At 35.6% G+C, this 19,949-nt stretch overlaps 1 pseudogene; it reads left to right on the forward strand.

The window, feature by feature from the left end:
- The first annotated feature begins 6,283 nt into the window (after positions 1 to 6,283).
- On the forward strand, positions 6,284 to 6,991 carry LOC124983950 (protein BTG3-like; annotated as a pseudogene).
- The last annotated feature ends 12,958 nt before the right edge of the window (positions 6,992 to 19,949 follow it).

Raw genomic sequence — 19,949 nt, forward strand, 5'->3', positions numbered from 1 at the left:
ATGAAGAAAATGGAATAGCACTTATAAGTGCCTGAAGTAATATTATGCTTTTGTTCACTTATTTATTTTCTCTCTCCTTCACCCATCCATACACATAAGAATTTGACTCCTCTGGTTACTGAGGTTTTGTCTACAGCATTCAGCTATACCCTCAGCATGGAGCATGGTTCCAGCACATATTAGATGATTACTAAATGTTTGCTGAATGAATGAATAAATGAAGAAGCTTGAGGAAAATTCGGGCAATGCGAAGGTACCAAATTCTCTCAAAAGATCAGATATCTGATATTTGCTTTGGCACCACTATTAATTTAGTTGAGTAACCTCACATTCTTCAAGTTCTTCCACAACTCTCTATCAATATCCTTGTTCATAAAAGAGGCCACAAGTTTCTTCCTGCTGGAATATTCTGTGATCTCCTCCTGTCTCTCTATGGCCCTGGAATTATAGTTTTAAAAGGCACCATGATTTCATTGAAGTGAATTCCCAGTATGTTACAACTCCTTTCTAAAAGGAACCTACAAAAAACAACAAATATTCGTAGCAAAAATATTTATTAGATAAAAAAATTTCAACACATAGTATTAAAAGAGTAAGTAGTAAGTGATCTTTTCACATTCATTAACATACAACACAGCAATGACTTTACAGGTAGTGATATGATTATGTGTTCAATATTATAGTTTAAAACTTACATAAGGAAAAAAATTTGCTTAAAACTCATAGAAAAAAGAATGAACACAACTGCTGTGTTATAGGAGACCATAACAGAGCATTAGCAGTTTCCAACTGATCAAATGGTAAAAGACAAACATAATTTTAAAATTAATAATAAATACAAATTCCTTCTATCTCTGAGTTTCTGTCTCTTTCTCTCTCAGATTCATAGGATTATAAAAGAAGTTCATAAAAGAGAGTGAATAGCATATATTAAAAGTAGAAATTATATACTTGCTTATTGATTACAATATATTTCCATTCACACTTGTACACACACATGCACAAGAAATTAAATTTAGTGGTGCTGAAGTTCTGTCTATGGTATTCATTTACTACGTTCCAGAATCAAGTGCCTGTAATACTTAGTCCAAACTAAAATGCATATAACTTTTCTGTTTTCTTTATTACATGTTCTGCCTCCACTAGAATGCAGTCTTCCTAAATGCAGGAGTCTGGTTACTGTTAAATATTTTGTATCCTCAGATCCAATAAAAGTGACTTACATATAGGAAAAATCCAAAACAATATTAGCAAATCATATCTAACAGTATTTTAAAGAGTAAATCACTAGAACTTCAGTTCCAGTAGTGGCAGACAATATAATCCAGAATAATTTTCCTTAGAAAAAAATTGAAATTCTGCTCCAAAAAAATTGCAATTGGTTTGAAGAAAGTGAAGAATTACAGGGACCAAGTACAGAGGAGAAGAAAACCCAAAGAGCTGATCTAAAGGAGGTAGCTAAGAAACTGAATAGCCTCACAAAATCAGGAGTCTTAGTATTGGAGCTTAGGTTTACCCAGGGGATGGTCAACATCAAACTTTAGTTTGGAATCCAATTAGATCAAATGATAGGAAAATGGAGAACCAAAAGTTAGAGCAGTCCTCTCAACTTAGACCTCAATTACTTTCAAAATATTTCATGTTTGATATATGGCACTCAAGCTCATAAGAGACACAAGTATGATTGAAAATGAACAACTTAAGAGAAACAACACAAGTTGTCTATTATGAAAATTTCAGACATCCAATTTTTTGAAATTTGTTCTAATTTGTTCTACATGCCGGCAGAATGCATTTTGGCATATTGTACACAAATGAAGCACAACTTCTCATTCCTCTGGCTATACACGATGCAGAATCACACCAGTCGTGAAATCATACATGGACATAGGGTAATAAAGCCTGACTAATTCCACCATTCTTCCCACCCCCACACCTCTTTCCCTCCGCTCACTCCCCTCTGCCCTATCCAGAGTTCTTCCATTCTTCCTTAACCCCTGCCTCCACATTATGGATCAGCATTTGCTTATCAGAGAAAACATTCAGCCTTTGTTTTTAGGAAATTGGCTTATTTCGCTTAATATGATATTCTCCAGCTCCACCCATTTGCCTGCAAATGCCATATGTCATTCTTCTTTAAGACTGAGTAGTATTCCATTGAGTGTATATACCACATTTTCTTTATCCATTCATCAGATGAAGGGTACCAAGATTGGTTCCATAGCTTAGCTATTGAGAATTGAGCTGCTACAAACATTGAGGTGGTGGCATCACTGTGGTGTGCTATTTTTAAGTCCTTTGGTATAAACTGAGGAGTGGGACAGCTGGGTGGAATGGTGGTTCCATTCCAAGTTTTCTGAGGAATCTTCTTTCCAGAGTGGTTGCACCAATTTACAGTCCCACCAACAATGTATGGGTGTACCTATTTCCTCATATTCTCGCCAACACTTATTGTTGCTTGTATTCTTGATAAATTGCCATTCAGACTGGAGTAATATGGAATCGTAGAGTAGTTTTGATTTGCATTTCCCTAATTGCTAGAGATGTTGAACATTTTTTCACATATTCGTTGATTAGTTGTATTTCTTCTATGAAGTGTTTGTTTAGTTCCTTAGTCCATTTATTGATTGGATTATTTGTTTTTGTGGTGTTAAGTTTTTAAGTTCTTTACTTATCCTGGAGATCAGGGCTCTATTTGAGGTACATGTGGTAAAGATTTTCTTCCATTCTGTAGGCTCTTTCTTCATGTTATTGATTGTTTCCTTTGCTGAGCAAAAGCTTTTTAGTTTGAATCCATCCCATTTATTGACTCTTGATTTTACTTCTTGTGCTATAGGAGTCGTGTTAAAGAAGTTAACTCCTAAGTTGACAAAATGAAGATTTGGGCCTACTTTTTCTTCTGTTAGGTGAAGGGTCTCTGTTCTAGTGCCTAAGTCTTTGATCCACATAAAGTTGAGTTTTGTGTGGTGTGAGAAATAAGGGTTTAATTTCATTTTGCTACATATGGATTTCCAGTTTTACCAGCACCATTTGTTGAAGAGGTTTTCTTTTCTCCAACAAATGTTTTTGGCACCTTTATCTAGTATGAGATAACTATATTAATGTGGGTTTGTCTCTGTGTCTTCTATTCTGTACTATTAGTCTACATATTTGTTTTGTTGCCAACACCATGCCATTTTGTTACTATTGCTCTCTAGTATAGTTTAAGGTCTTGCTTCACTTTTCTTACTAAGGATTGGTTTGGCTATCTGGGACTCATCTTTCCAAATGAATTTTATGATAGCATTTTCTAGTTCTACGAAGAATGTCATTAGAATTTTAAATGGAATTGCATTAAATCTGTATAACACTTGGTAGTATGACCATTTTGACAATATTAATTCTGCCTATCCAAGAACATGGGAGATTTTTCAATCTTCTAAGGTTTTCTTTAATTTCTTTCTTTAGTGTTCTGTAGTTTTCATTGTAGAGGTCTTTCACCTCTTTTATTAGATTGATTCCCAAGTTGTTGTTGTTTTTTATTTTTTATTTTTTGAGGCTATTGTGAATGGGGTAGTGTCCCTAATTTCTCTTTCAGTGAATTCATCACTGATGTCTAGAAACACATTTGATATATGGGTGTTGATTTTATATCCTACTACTTTGCTCAATTCACTTATTAGTTCTAGAAGTTTTCTGATGGAATTTTTCGATCTTTTAAATAAAGACTCATGTTGTTGGCAAATAGTAATAGTTTGAGTTCTTCTTTTCCTATTTGTAATTTCTTTTGTCAAACACCCAATTTTAAGTGGTGATTGTGAAAAAAAATTATAAATTTTGATAGACAGAATAAAATACAAAAATAATGAAATAAAAAATTTAGGCAGATATAGAATATTAAGATAGCAACAGAAGGTTTATACTAAAAATAAACACAGCTGAAGAAAGAATTATTGAATGTGATTAAAGGCATTATTCAGAAGAATGTATGGAGAGACAAAATGATGTAAAATAAAGAAGGAAATGTAAGAAACATAGGGCATAGACTTAAAACATCTAACATGATTGTATTTTCAGAAGAAAAAGAGAGTAAAAGAATCACAAGTGATGAAGTTAATAAATTTTAAGACCAATATATCAAACAAAAGGCAATGTCAAGTCATAGATTCAAAACAAAATTTTAAAAAATCCTATTGACCTAAACCAGAATAACAATAATTTTGAAGAAAATCAATCTCAGACATATTATAATAAAATTATTGGCACCAAAGACCAAGGAAAAATATTTTAAAAGCAACCAGAAGTAGGATAGGTAAGACATAGTTAACTTTTAAGCAAGTAAAAGCGAAGTAACAGCCAACATTTCAATAAAATCAATGGAAGATAGAAGACAATGAAATAATATGTTTAAAGTGGTAAAAGAAAATAGCTACCAAGTTAGATAAAATAGATCAATAATGAGAGAAAAATGAAGACATTTTCAGAAAGCCCCAAACTGGGACCTTTCTCCACCAAAATAATTTTTAAGAATAATTCTAAGATGCATTGCTATGACTTGAATGTCCCTGTAAGTTTTATGTTCAAACTTAATCCCTAATTTAACAATGAGAGATGGCACATTTAAGAAGTGATTATGTAATGAGGGCAGGGCCCTCATGGGTGAATTAAGGCCATTACCATGGGTGTGGGCTCCTGATTAAAGAATATGTCCAGTCCATCTTTTCTCTTTTTCACATGCTTCATTGCCCTTCTGCCATGTTATGATGCAGAAAGAAGCCCTCACTAGATGCAGTTTCTTGATCTTGAATAATTAGCCACCAGAACCATGAGACAAATAAACTTCCATTGTTAGCACTTTGCCTAGTCAGTGTGTTGTTATGTAACAGAAAACAAACTGTGACAGCTACTGTTCTGTCATAAGGAAAATGAGAAAAGATAAAAAACATTTAAGAAGAAATTAAGGAAAACTGAAGGAGTCAATGTATGGATAATATCGAGTGAACATGGAGTACACCATGCAATAATAATAATGTCTTACAGGATTTTACATATAGAACTAAAACATATAATAATAACAAATGTTGAGAGGGGATAAATAGGGTTCGAGTATGCTAAGAGATTGCTATTAATTATTAATAATTAATTAATTATTAATTAATTATTAATAAATAATTAAGAGATTAATTTACTGGTTTATATTAATATTTACAAAATGACAATGTAACTAAAATCTCTAAGCTATCACTAAGGTAGTAGTAAAACAGCATATAACTACTGAGATAACAATAAGGAAAACAATTTTTTTTTAAAATCAGTCAATCAAAAAAATATAAAATATTTGTAATATGTAATGTTTACGCAAAATAAGACAGGATAAATGTAAGTAAGTAATAAAATATAAGATGTGGGGGTTCGTCCTGCTATTATGTAATTATGTTTAATGTAAATGGAATAACGAATATCATAAAACAAAAGAATGCTAGGCTTATCTTAAAATAATGCAACTATATGCTGCTAATAAGGCAGACCAATATGCAAGTGTACTTTAAAGTTGAAAATGAAAGGATGAAAATAATATATCATACAAATACTAAGCAAAAGAAAGCCCCAATAACTATATTAACATATGATAAAGTAGTCATTAAGAAGAAATATTGCTAGAAATAAAAAGAAGCATTTCATGTGGGGAGAGGTTAGATTTACCAGAGAGATATAAAAATTATTATTATTTATGCTCTTAGTTACATAACCTAACAATATATAAAGTAGTTCATGACAAGCATAGAGAAATATTCAAATTAACAATAATAGGGGAGATTTTTTCAATCAATAGATTTTATTTTTTACAGTAGTTTTAGGTTTACAGAAAAGCTGAGCAAAATGTTACTACAAATAATTCCATATACCCCTTCACTCCCCATCCCTCCACATATTATGCATTATTAACATCTTAAATTCATATCATATAACTCATAAACCAATATGATGTATTGTTAATTTAAATGCATAGTTTATACTAGATTCCTTCTTTGTGTTGTACATTCTATGGATTTCCATAGTAGACATTTCACCAAAGTTCTTTTAGTAATTAATAAAGCAAGTATGTGAAATATACAGAATCACAGGTACAACAAATCTCAGGTACAGAACCTGAGAGACAGACATGCAGGATGAGGTTCATTGTGGTCCCTGCAATCCAGCACTAACCCACTGATCACAAATCCTGCACCCTCAGTACTGTCCTGCATATGGTCAGGGTCACAGAATCTACAGCCCTGAAGCAACAATCCTGTAGCCAGGAAAAATGAAGAAGGTATTTGCTGTCATTATCTTTTTCACCAGCTTAATTTAAAAACATGTATGTTCAAAGAAGAGACAGTTGGGATATTTGCTGAGAAATTGACTCAAGAAAATATAAAATATCACCATCAAAAGGATAGGTCCACAGATGCATTTGTGTTAATAAGTTTCAAAGAGTCAATCTTTGTCATAAATGCCTATGAGAATAGCAGTGACCTGGGCTTTCAAAGGAGCTTACTCTTACAGTGGACCCACATGAGGTTCAATGTTGGTACTGAGAGAAAAACAACGCATTCATCGTTGTCAGCATTGAAAATGAAGATAAAGACAAGGATGAGATCTCCAAGGTTATTGGGGTCCTTGACAAGATTACCTCTGATTATCATTTGTTATTCTCTACTTCAGAGGAAGATACAAGTAAGGAAGTAGAAGGAAAACCAAATTTGGTGACTACAGCTCCAAGCCCTGTATACCAGATTTCACAACTGATATTCTCACCTCTTTTATTGTGGTACTCATTGCTAGGGGAGACAGGAATGTACCAAAGGAATGACCATTAGAGTCACTACCCTCCTCCTGTTCCATTTGATTATCCAAATCAAGGAAGGAAGAATGAACCATAGCTCTCAACATAGTGACATGAGTACCTTCTCCTGGAATATACTGTGACCCCATTCACTGTACTAATCCTCACATGTTAGCACCTCACTAGCTTTTGATTATGTTGGTGCCATGTTGAGACCAAGGTAGAATATACCTTTACTACCCATTAAAGCTATAAAGTTCATACTCATAATAGTGAAGTTAGTAGACAAAAAACATTAAACTTGTTTCAATAGAGAAGTTATTTAAAATAATCTTTTTTATTATAAACAAATGGGATACATGTTGTTTCTCTGTTTGTACATGGAGTCAAGGCATACCATTTGTGTAATCATAAATTTACATAGGGTAATGCTGTTTGATTCATTCTGTTATTTTTTCCATTCCCCCCCCACCCCTACCACCCCTCTTTTCCCTCTATACAGTCCTTCCTTCCTCCATTCTTACCACCCTCCTTATCCCTAACCCTTTGAAATTGTATTTGCACTTTAGATGTAGTGACATAGCTTGAAAAACTTTATTTTAAAATTAGGCAAGTGCCTGAGTTTTTGATACCACACTTTAATGTACAACAACTCTGTTGGATATGAAAACACTATAGCAGTTAATAATCTGTTCTAGTACCTTTACACATTTGCTTTGTGGAAAGTATGCAAATTATCTGTATACAAGGAAATTTTTGTGTCATTACTGCTTCAAAGGATTGCATGAAATCATGTAGTTTCAAATGAAAAGTAGTTTGAGGCATGAAAAATTATTAATACAAAGAAGAATTGAAGAACATTAAAATTGTGTCTAAATTGCCATATGAAAAATGCTACATCCAACAACTAAAGAAACATATTTTTAGATGTACAGGAAACAATTACAAAATTTGAACACACAACAGTTCATAAAACAAGTCTTAACTTTCTCAGAATTTTATGTAGAGCACAAGTTTTAGTCAGCTTTTTTGCTGCTGTGACTAAAAGAACTGACAAGAACAACTTTAGAGGAGGAAATGTTTATTTGGAGGCCCATGGTTTCAGAGGTCTCAGTCCATACAAGGCTGGCTTCATTCCTAGAGGCTCAAGGTGCATCAGGACCTCATGGTGGAAGAGTATGGCAAAGGGAAGCAGCTCACACAATGATCAGGAAGCAAAAAGAGAGATCTTCACTTGCTAAATACAAATACATATCCCAAAGCCATGCCCTCCAGCCACACCCCACCTGCCTTCAATTACCACTCAATTAATCCTACCAGATGATTGCAATCATAGAAATGAAATGATGTACCCCATGTGTGTACAATGAATCAAAATGCAGTCTGTAAAAGTTTTTTAAAAATACACCAAAAAAATTTATGGTAAAAAAAGTTACCATTTTGCTGTGTACACTGGAACCAAAAGATTTTTTAGAAACAGCAAGCACACTACACTGTATTACTCCTACTGTTTCCATCCTCTGTTTATTTCTGAGAGCTGAAACCAGAAGACAGAAGTTCACCTCATTCAACCTCAGCTGCAGATGTTCCCTGGGTAACAAAATTTTCACCCCACTGTTCAACTCCATGAAGGATTATGAAAGTATGACAAGTGTTGATTTGGTGAACTTGCAAATATGGGAACCACAAATAATGAGGATCAATTATATTAGAAAAGAAGATTTTTAAATGAATGATTAAAGTATTCATCTCTAGAAGTTAGAGAAAATGATCAAAGCAAACCCAAAGAAAATACAGAAAAGGTAATAATGAGAGAACTACTATACAGTAGAAGTTCATAGTTGTTAACCAGTTCCTTGAAAGACTAAAATGATGATAACCCCTTATGAGACTGATTAAAGGAGAGAGATTCAAATAAATAATATGAAGAAGATGAAAGGAAACATCACTACAGATCCTATAGGCATTTTTAAAATACCATCAGAACATAATATGAACATCTTTATGTCAACAAATGCATCCTCTTATATTAAACAAATGAATCTACCCCGATAAGATAAAGAAAAATCCAAAACTGACGCCAAGTGAAATAAAAACTTGGAAAGAATTTTAGGAAACTAAATCTGAAAATTAAACTTTCCTACAGGAATTCCTGTAATGGATAAGAAGATCCTAACAAATTGATCCTCCCTCAAATAGCAACTCCAAACTCAGGATAAAATACAAAATGGCTAACGGAATTCTCTTGATGGGGAACAAGGAGACCTGGAAGAAAACATCAGCATGAAGCAAATTTCACATTTTTATGGCTTTGCCTTCTAAACGGTTACAGTCACAGGGGCAGTGGTGGACAATGATACTTCCAGTAGAAAAAAATTCTATATCTTTCAGGCTGGAGAAACTAGATGTGAAGGAATCTGTGGACAACCAGGACTGTCAGAGAGTACAAGAAGACGGTTTTAAAGAGAGATCTAGAAAATCAAAAATCAATCTGTCTAGAAACTCTGCCCACACCTCTGTCTGAACACTGATTCATGTAAGTGCAAGTCAGTAGAAAAGTAGTTTCATCAGAGACTTGAGCTACCCACCTCTGCCATGAAGGACTTTGCCACTTGAATCTAACCAAATTAATTTCCTAGTTAAAATTAAACCTATACTTTTGTGACCAATATTATAGAACCCAGAGCAATAAGAAAAAACCCAATATAACATTCACAAGGTCCAGATAAAATTCAAAATCTTCCATATAAAAGGAAAAAGGAGAATGTGACTGATTATCAATGGAAAAACAAAAGATACAATTCCAATATGAACCAGACTAGGATTATCCTCTAAGGACCTTAAAGTGGCTACTAAAGGTATGCTCTATGAGGTCAGTTTTAATATGCTCACAACAAAAGAGAGGAAGTACCAGTAGAAAAGCAGAAAATATAGTTTTAAAATGGAAATTCTAGAAGTGAAAAAGAGAGTACCTCAAATTTTTTATACCATTACCTAAGTGGATGTAGTGTTGCGCTGCAAGGTGTTGGTTTCTGGGGTCTTCAATAATTGGACAATATTGTACTGATAAAAAGATGTGTCTCAATAGCACTGTGTAGTTGAAAAGTTGATCTAGAATAAAACTAAATCACATTGAAATAAAAGACATTGGGATTTAAGAGCTTTCAAAAAATGAGACACTCATAATATCAGGAAAAAGATAGAAAATCAGAGAACTAGAAAGTAAATAAAATCATCCAGTCTAAAAAAGATTTTAAAAGATTGGAAAAATGCAGAGACTCAGGAATAGGTGAGGTGATTTTTTTAAGTCTAACATACAAATAATTCAAGTCTTAAAATAAGAAAGAAAGGATACAGCAGAAAATATTTAAAGAAATAGTAATTGAAAATTTCTCAAAATTGGTGAAAGACACAAATTTACAGATTCAAAAATCTCAGAAAACCTAAACAGAATACATTTGAAGACAACTATGACTGGTCTCATTATAGCTTAACTGCCAAAAAAAATCAAAAAACAAAAACAAACAAACAAAACAAAACACAAAACCAAAAACAAACAAACAAACAAAAAACCAAGATGAGGGGGAAACCTAGGAATAAGCCAGAGCAAAACCTTTCATTACATACAGGAAAACAGTGCTTCATATGACTGCAGGCTTCTCCCCTGTAAAAATATCCTTTAAGAATGAAGTACAAACAAATAAAGATGAAGAGAAGTTACACCAACAGACTTGCAATACACGAAATATTTTAAAAATTTCTTCTGGAGGAAATGGGATGCATACAAAGTTCAGATGTTAGGAATGAAGAGGGTCAGCAATGGTAAATACCTGCACAATTATAAAAATTATCCTTCTTAATTTCTTTAAGATACATGTCTATTTAAAGCAAAAATTATAACATTGCTTTTAGGGTTTATAACATGGAAAAGTCATATATAAAAATAATAATATAATAATAACATGAAGAAGAAATTGCTGAGAGGAAAGGTATATAAACCCACAAGGTTGTAAGATTTCTACTTTTTATTTTTTTTTATTTTTCTATTTTTTATATGAAGAAGTATGATATTAACCTCAAATATATCATGGAAAGCTTATACTGTAATTTGGTCATGTGCCACATAGCAAAATTTCAGTCAATTGTGGACCACATATACAATGGTGGCTTCAAGATTGTATAACCTAGAAACATTATAATCATCTTAGTTTAAGTACACTCTATGATGTTCATACAATGACAAAATTGTCTAACAATGCATTTCTCAGAGTGCTTCCATTGCTAAGTGCTGCCTATCTATACATATTCTTCCTAAGGCAACCATCAAAAAACAGCAAACAATTCAATAGCATATAACAAAGATAATATATGCTGGTTCAACTTCACATATTTCATACATGCAAAGGTGGTTTAACATTTGGAAAATTTGCTATAATAATTCACCTCATGAGTAGAAAAATGTCAAATAAACATCTCAATAGTTCAGAAAAAGCATTTTGTATCATTCAGAACATTTTTTCACAATTCTTAATAACTAAACACTGGGGATTTTATTAGTCTTATATTTTATTGCATAGACTGAATGTTTCTTTCCCACCAAAATTCATATGTTGAAATCCTAGGCGATCCAAGATGGCGGACTAGAGGGGGACTGCATCCCCAGTTGCTCCAGAACCCAGGAGTTAAGAAGGGGAGGCATTGAGAGACTCGGACCAAAATAGAGCCACGGGTGAGTCTGCCCACTGGGTAAAGTTCGGCCCAGGTGGCAGGCCCAGATAGAGGTGGCTTATCGGAGCAGGGCAGGGCAGCTAGAGTCTTCCACAGGCAGCCCTGCGCACTCCAGTGCTGGGCCCCTCCCACACAGCCAGCTTCTCCAGGTTCTCGGAGCAGGCCCCCTACTGAGAGCCTTTCTGATCAAAACAAGCTCCAAGTCCCGGAGCCAGCGCGGCATACTCTGGTCCGCAAGCTGCTTCAGGGACCAGGACAGGGCAGCCAGCGACCTCCCCAAGCAGCCTGGACCCCTGCGGTGGGAGGTGCCTTTCAAGGCTAGCTTCTTGGAACAGACCGCCCAGTGAGAGCTTTTCTACAAAGAGACAGCCACAAGTCCCCGAGCCAATTAAGAGCTTCGATCCCCAAGCAGAATCTGGGATCAGGGCAGGGCAGCCAGAGACTTCTTCAGGCGGCTCTGCCCACTCCGGCCACAGGCTCTTTCCACAGGGTGATCCAAGATGGCAACCTAGAGGGTGACTGCATCTCCAGTCGCTCCAGAACCCAGGACTCAAGAAGGGGAGTCATCGAGAGACTTAGACAAAAATAGAGTCACGGGGTGAGTCTCCCCCACTGGGCGAAACTTGGCCTGGGCGCCAGGCACAGATAGGGGTGGGGTTATCATAGCAGGGTAGGGCAGTTAGAGTCTTTCCAAGGTAGCCTTCCACACTCTGGTGGTGAGCTCCCCCACACGGCCAGCTGCACGGTGCAGGCCCCCAGTGAGAGCCTTTCCACACAGAGCCAGCTCCAAGCCCTGGAACCAGTAGGGGCTAGGGGCTGCTTTCTTCGGAAGCACTGCATTATCAAGTTCCTCCAAGACTTCAGGCTACTGAAGGCTGAGAGGTGATACACTGGAAATCTACCGGGACACCATAAGCCAATAGAGGAAATCTGCAATATCTCAGATTCCCACTAACATCTGACCAATCTGAGAAAACAAGAAAGAAAATGTCCCAAACAAACCTAGAGACTACATCAATAAAACCCAATGACAGCACAGCAGAAGAAATGTCAGAAAGGGAGTTCAGAATGTATGTAATTAAAACGATCAGGGAAGCAAATGAGGAGATGAAAGAGCAAAGGCAGGCATTGAAGGAGGAGATGAAAGAGCAAATGCAGGCATTAAATGATCGCACCAATCAACAGTTAAAAGACCAAATACAGGAAGCAAGAGATCATTTCAATAAAGAGTTAGAGATACTGAAAAAAAAACAAACTCAAATACTTGAAATGAAGGAAACAATAAACCAAGTTAAAAATTCCATAGATAGCATAACCAATAGGGTAGAACACCTGGAAGACAGAACCTCAGACATTGAAGAAAAAATATTTAATCTTGAAAACAAAGTTGGCCAAACAGAGAAGATGGTAAGAAATCATGAACAGAATCTACAAGAATTATGGGATATCATGAAAAGGCCAAATTTGAGAATTATTGGGATTGAGGAAGGCTTAGAGAAACAAACCAAAGGAATGAACAATCTATTCAATGAAATAATATCAGAAAATTTCCCAAATCTGAAGAATGAAATGTAAAACCAAGTACAAGAGGCTTATAGGACTCCAAATATACAAAATTACAACAGACCCACACCAAGGCACATTATTATGAAGATACCTAACATACAAAATAAAGACAGAATTTTAAAGGTCGCGAGAGAAAAGAATCAAATTATATTCAGAGGGAAACCAATAAGAATATCAGCAGATTTTTCAATCCAGACCCTAAAAGCTAGAAGGGCCTGGAACAACATTTACCAAGCCCTGAAAGAAAATGGATGCCAACCAAGAGCCTTATACCCACCAAAACTTACCTTAAATTTGATGACGAAATAAAATACTTCCATGATAAACAAAAGCTAAAGGAATTTGCAAAAAGAAAGCCAGCATTACAGAACATTCTCAGCAAAATATTCCATGAGGAAGAGACAAAAAACAATGATGCAAATCAGCAACAGGAGGCGCTAGCCTAAGGAATAGCCAAATAAAGAGGAAACCAAATCATGTCAAAAAACAAATATGAGTCAAATGACTGGGAATACAAATCATATCACAATAATAACCCTGAATGTTAATGGCCTGAACTCATCAATCAAAAGACATAGACTGGCAGACTGGATTAAAAAGAAAAATCCAACAATATGCTGCCTGAAAGAGACTCATATCATAGAAAGAGATACCCATAGACTAAAGGTGAAAGGATGGGGAAAAACATACCATGCACACGGACACAGCAAAAAAGCTGGAGTATCCATCCTCATTTCAGATAATGTGGACTTCAAGCCAAAACTAGTCAGAAGGGATAAAGAAGGACATTACATGCTGCTTAAGGGAAGCATAAATCAGCAAGACATAACAATCATAAATATCTACGCCCCAAACATTGGCTCATCCACGTACATCAAACAAATCATTCTCAATTCCAGAAATCAAATAGACCACAACACAATAATACTAGGCAATTTTAACACACCTCTCTCACCACTGGATAGATCGTCCAAACAAAAATTGAATAAAGAAACCATAGATCTCAATAACACAATCAACAATTTAGACTTAACCAACATTTATAGAATATACCATCCAACAAAGAACGAATACACTTTCTTCTCAGCAGCACATGGATCCTTCTCTAAAATAGACCATATTTTATGCCACAAAGCTACTGTTAGCAAATACAAGAAGATAGAGATACTACCTTGTACTCTATCAGATCATAATGGATTGAAATTAGAAATAAATGACAGAATAAAAGACAGAAACTTCTCCAATACCTGGAGACTAAATAATACACTATTATATGATGAATGGATAACAGAAGACATCAGGAGGGAAATAAAAAAATTCTTAGAAGTAAACGAGAACAAAGACACATCATATCAAAATCTCTGGGACGCTATGAAAGCAGTACTTAGAGGAAGATTTATTTCATGGGTGCATTCAAAAAAAGAAGTAGAAATCAACAAATAAATGACTTAACACTATAGCTCAAAGCCCTAGAAAAAGAAGAGCAGACCAATACCAAAAGTAGTAGAAGACAGGAAATAGTTAAAATCAGAGCCGAAATCAACGAAATTGAAACAAAAGAAACAATTGGAAAAATTAACAAAATAAAAAGTTGATTCTTTGAAAAAATAAACAAAATTGATAAACCCTTAGCCACACTAACAAAGAGAAAGAGGGAGAAAACTCTAATTACTAAAATTCGGAATGAACAAGGAAACATCACAACAGACACGACTGAAATACAAAACATAATTAGAAGCTATTTTGAAAATCTATACTTCAACAAAACAGAAAACCTCGAAGACATCAACAAATTTCTAGAGACATATGAATTACCTAAACTGAACGGGGAGGACATACACAACTTAAATAAACCAATTTCAAGCAATGAAATAGAAGAGGTCATCAAAAGCCTACCAACAAAGAAAAGTCCAGGACCAGATGGGTTCTCAGCCGAGTTCTACAAAACCTTTAAAGAAGAGCTCATTACAATACTCCTCAAAGTATTCCATGAAATAGAAGAGGAGGGAACCCTCCCAAACTCGTTCTATGAAGCCAATATCACCCTGATACCTAAACTAGACAGAGACACATTGAGGAAAGAAAATTTCAGACCAATATCCTTAATGAACATCGACGCAAAAATTCTCAACAAAATTTTAGCAAATCGCATACAAATATATATTAAAAAGATAGTGCACCACGATCAAGTGGGTTTTATCCCTGGGATGCAAGGTTGGTTCAACATTCGGAAATCAATAAATGTCATTCACCATATCAACAGACTTAAAGTCAAGAATCACATGATTATTTCAATAGATGCAGAAAAAGCAATCGATAAAATACAGCATCCTCATGCTCAAAACACTAAAAAAAATTGGGGTAGTGGGAACATTCCTTAACATTATAAAGGCAATCTACGCTAAGCCCATGGCTAATATCATTCTAAATGGTGAAAAACTGAAAGCGTTCCCCCTAAAAACTGGAACAAGGCAGGGATGCCCTCTTTCACCGCTTCTATTCAACATCGTCCTTGAGACTCTAGCCAGAGCAATTAGACAAACCAAAGAAATTAAAGGGATACGAATAGGAAAAGAAGAACTCAAACTATCCCTGTTCGCTGATGACATGATTATATATTTAGAGGAACCTGGAAATTCCACCAGAAAACTTTTAGAACTCATAAGTGAATTCAGTAAAGTAGCAGGTTACAAGATCAATGCTCATAAATCCAATGCATTTTTATACATAAGTGATGAATCTTCAGAAAGAGAAATTAGGAAAACTACCCCATTCACAATAGCATCAAAAAAAATAAAATACTTGGGAATCAGTCTCACAAAAGAGGTGAAAGACCTCTACAATGAGAACTACAGAACACTAAAGAAAGAAATTAAAGAAAACCTTAGAAGATGGAAAGATCTCCCATGTTCCTGGATAGGCAGAATTAATATTGTCAAAATGGCTATAATACCTAAAGTGCTATACAGATTCAATGCAATTCCAATTAAAATCCCAATGATGTACTTTGCAGAAATAGAGCAAGCAATTATGAAATTCATCTGGAAGAATAAAAAACCTAGAATAGCTAAAGCAATCCTCAGTAGCAAGAGCGAAGCAGGGGGTATTGCAATACCAGATCTTCAACTCTACTACAAAGCAATAGTAACAAAAACCGCATGGTTTTGGTACCAAAATAGACAGGTAGATCAATGGTACAGAATAGAGGACATGGACACAAACCCAAATAAATACAATTTTCTCATACTAGACAAAGGGTCCAAAAATATGCAATGGAGGAAAGATAGCCTCTTCAACAAATGGTGCTGGGTAAACTGGAAAACCATATGCAACAGAATGAAATTATACTCCTATCTCTCACCCTACACAAAAGTCAACTCAAAATGGATCAAGGACCTCGGAATCAGACCAGAGACCCTGCATCTTATAGAAGAAAAAGTAGGTCCAAATCTTCAACTTGTTGGCTTAGGATCAGACTTCCTTAACAGGACTCCCATAGCACAAGAAATAAAAGCAAGAATCAACAACTGGGATAGATTCAAACTAAAAAGCTTTCTCTCAGCAAAGGAAACTATCAGCAATGTGAAGAGAGAGCCTACGGAGTGGGAGAAAATCTTTGCCAACCATACTTCAGATAGAGCGCTAATTTCCAGAATCTATAAAGAACTCAAAAAACTCTACACCAAGAATACAAATAATCCAATCAACAAATGGGCTAAGGAAATGAACAGACACTTCACAGAAGAAGATGTACAAGTAATCAACAGATATATGAAGAAATGTTCAACATCCCTAGTAATAAGGGAAATGCAAATCAAAACTACCCTAAGATTTCATCTCACCCCAATTAGAATGGCAATTATCAAGAATACAAGCAACAATAGGTGTTGGCGAGGATGTGGTGAAAAAGGAACACTCATACATTGCTGGTGGGGTTGCAAATTAGTGCAGCCACTCTGGAACGCAGTGTGGAGATTCCTCAGAAAGCTTGGAATGGAAACACCATTTGACCCAGCTATCCCACTCCGTGGCCTATACCCAAAGGACTTAAAATCAGCATACTACAGAGATACAGCCACATCAATGTTCATTGCTGCTCAATTCACCATAGCCAGATTGTGGAACCAACCTAGATGCCCTTCAGTTGATGAATGGATAAAGAAACTGTGGCATATTTATACAATGGAATATTACTCCACAATGAAGAATGATAAAATTATGGCATTTGTAGGCAAATGGACGAAATTGGAGAATATCATGCTAAGTGAGATAAGCCAATCTCAAAAAACTAAAGGACGAATGATCTCGCTGATAAGCGGATGAGGACATATAATGGGGGGTGGGAGGGGTTAGCATTAGGTTTAGGGTTAGGTTTAGGGTTAGGGATAAGGAGAGCGGTCAGAATGAAGGAAAGAAGGACTGTGAAGAGGGAAAAGAGGGGTGGGAGGGGTGGGGGGGAAGGGGAAAAAAATAAACATCATTGCTCTATGTAAACGTATGATTACACAAATGGTATGCCTTGACTCTATGTACAAATAGAGAAACAACATGTATCCCATTTGTATACAATTAAAAATAAAAAAAAAAAAAAGAAATTAAAGAAAACCTTAGAAGATGGAAAGATCTCCCATGTTCCTGGATAGGCAGAATTAATATTGTCAAAATGGCCATACTACCTAAAGTGCTATACAGATTCAATGCAATTCCAATTAAAATCCCAATGATGTACCTTGCAGAAATAGAGCAAGCAATTATGAAATTCATCTGGAAGAATAAAAAACCTAGAATAGCTAAAGCAATCCTAAGTAGCAAGAACGAAGCAGGGGGTATTGCAATACCAGATTTTCAACTCTACTACAAAGCAATAGTAACAAAAACCACATGGTATTGGTACCAAAATAGACAGGTAGATCAATGGTACAGAATAGAGGACATGGACACAAACCCAAATAAATACAATTTTCTCATACTAGACAAAGGGTCCAAAAATATGCAAAGGAGAAAAGATAGCCTCTTCAACAAATGGTGCTAGGAAAACTGGAAAACCATATGCAACAGAATGAAATTAAACCCCTATCTCTCACCCTACACAAAAGTCAACTCAAAATGGATCAAGGACCTCGGAATCAGACCAGAGACCCTGCATCTTATAGAAGAAAAAGTAGGTCCAAATCTTCAACTTGTTGGCTTAGGATCAGACTTCCTTAACAGGACTCCCATAGCACAAGAAATAAAAGCAAGAATCAACAACTGGGATAGATTCAAACTAAAAAGCTTTCTCTCAGCAAAGGAAACTATCAGCAATGTGAAGAGAGAGCCTACAGAGTGGGAGAATATCTTTGCCAACCATACTTCAGATAGAGCGCTAATTTCCAGAATCTATAAAGAACTCAAAAAACTCTACACCAAGAATACAAATAATCCAATCAACAAATGGGCTAAGGAAATGAACAGACACTTCACAGAAGAAGATGTACAAGTAATCAACAGATATATGAAAAAATGTTCAACATCCCTAGTAATAAGGGAAATGCAAATCAAAACTACCCTAAGATTTCATCTCACCCCAATTAGAATGGCGATTATCAAGAACACAAGCAACAATAGGTGTTGGCGAGGATGTGGTGAAAAAGGAACACTCATACATTGCTGGTGGGGTTGCAAATTAGTGCAGCCACTCTGGAACGCAGTGTGGAGATTCCTCAGAAAGCTTGGAATGGAAACGCCATTTGACCCCGCTATCCCACTCCTTGGCCTATACCCAAAGGACTTAAAATCAGCATACTATAGAGATACAGCCACATCAATGTTCATTGCTGCTCAATTCACCATAGCCAGATTGTGGAACCAACCTAGATGTCCATCAGTTGATGATTGGATAAAGAAACTGTGGCATATATATACAATGGAATATTACTCCGCAATGAAGAATGATAAAATTATGGTTTGCAGGCAAATGGATGAAATTGGAGAATATCATGCTAAGTGAGATAAGCCAATCTCAAAAAACTGAAGGACGAATGATCTCGCTGATAAGCGGATGAGGACATATATTGGGGGGTGGGAAGGGTTAGCATTAGGTTTAGGGTTAGGTTTAGGGTTAGGGATAAGGAGAGCGGTAAGAATGGAGGAAAGAAGGACTGTATAGAGGGAAAAGAGGAGTGGGAGGGGTGGGGGGGAAGGGGAAAAAATAATGAATCAAACACCATTGCCCTATGTAAACGTATGATTACACAAATGGTATGCCTTGACTCCATGTACAAATAGAGAAACAACATGTATCCCATTTGTATACAATAATAATAAAAAATTAAAAAAAAAAATGAAATCCTAACCCCCATTGTGATCGTGTTGGTAGATGATGGCCATGTGAAGATGACCATCTCATGAACAAGAGACCAGGCCCTCATCATGTATTAAATCTGCCTGTGCCTTGACCTTGTACTTCCCAACCTCCAGAACTGTGAGAAATAAACTTCTGCTATTTATAAGTCAACTGTTTTGTGGTCGTTTGTTGTATCAGTCTGAGTGGATAAAGATGGCTATCTACAAAATCCTACACCAAACATCATCATTAATATTGTAATTCTGAGAGTTATCTCTGACATCATGTCTAAGGCAAAAAAGTCCACAATTTCTTCTTCCACTCAATGTTGTACTATAGATTTTAACCAGTGCAATAAAGTGGGGAGTGGGAGAGTATAAAATTGAAAAGAAATAAATTAAAGTATTAATATTCACAAATAACATGATGTTGTTGGATGGGTACCTAAAAAACCCAAAAGAAATTTAGGCATTAACTATTAGAATTAAAATGTGACTTTATCAAAATAGGAAATACAAAGTGAAT

This window comes from Sciurus carolinensis, chromosome 1, assembly GCF_902686445.1.
Source record: "Sciurus carolinensis chromosome 1, mSciCar1.2, whole genome shotgun sequence".
NCBI classification, from domain to species: Eukaryota; Metazoa; Chordata; class Mammalia; order Rodentia; family Sciuridae; genus Sciurus; species Sciurus carolinensis.